A 1,129-nucleotide genomic window follows, 5' to 3' on the forward strand; every position below is an offset into this window, starting at 1 on the left:
GTGTGATGGATGAGCTAGGGATTAGGCAGACTGGTGGTGGGTTTGACGTAAGTCAATCTCTCCACTAGTACTTGTGTAGGTAATTTGAATGAGTTTGCCCGCATTGTATTTGCGAGACGGCGGATGAGCGTTCCTGGAGGCAGGAATGAATGATTGTGTGAATAATGTATGCATGAGGGGAATGGGAATGTTAGGTAGGCAGGCGTGAATCGGGATGTATGAATGTGGGGTTGCAATGAATCGGAGCGTATGTATGTTGTATGTTTGATGTTTCCACCTGGGCCACCAACCCGTAACTGTTTGGAGTTAAAATTGGTAGTACCTTTGTGGTACGAAACCTGACTGGAGGTTTTTCTGGTACCACGGGATCCAGGTGCCCGCGGACATATGTCCGTCCTGGTATTTGGTTGCGGCCCTTTCGGGAGTATCGTGGTGTCTGTGGTTTACCATCCAAATGCGGATAGAGTGGAGTGCTCGACGTGGAGTTGCGTAATACAACCGGTTGCCGTGATACCATAGATCGGAAGAGGTTTTAGATGGGCCTCGCTCCTCACACAGGAGGTTGAGCCAACCCAAACAGTTGGCTCTTCAATGTGTACCCGCGAATTGCTCCATGGGGGCGCTGATTCGACGCTTAAATTGAATAGTCTGTGCTGCGCACCGTGAGATAGAGCCAACATGGCAGGTGCTCACGTTAATCTACCAAATTCCATGTCCCTATCTACTATCTAGCGAAACCACAGCCAAGGGAACGGGCTTGGAATAATTAGCGGGGAAAGAAGCCCCTTTGAGCTTGTGTCTAATCTGGCAGTGTAAGGAGACATAAGAGGTGTAGAATAAGTGGGAGATATTAAATTTCGGTTTAGTATCGACAATGAAATACCACTACTCTTATTGTTTCCTTACTTACTTGATTAAATGGAACGTGTATCATTTCCTAGCCATTATACGGATATATTTATTATATCTTATGGTATTGGATTTTGATGCAAGCTTCTTGATCAAAGTATCACGAGTTTGTTATATAATCGCAAACAAATTCATTAATGAGAGAGTGCATTTATGTATTCTTAAATTAAAAATTTGGTATAACTCCAATTACTCAGGTATGATCCAATTCAAGGACATT

Source organism: Drosophila sulfurigaster, unplaced genomic scaffold (assembly GCF_023558435.1).
Source record: "Drosophila sulfurigaster albostrigata strain 15112-1811.04 unplaced genomic scaffold, ASM2355843v2 ctg79_pilon, whole genome shotgun sequence".
Lineage (NCBI taxonomy): Eukaryota > Metazoa > Arthropoda > Insecta > Diptera > Drosophilidae > Drosophila > Drosophila sulfurigaster.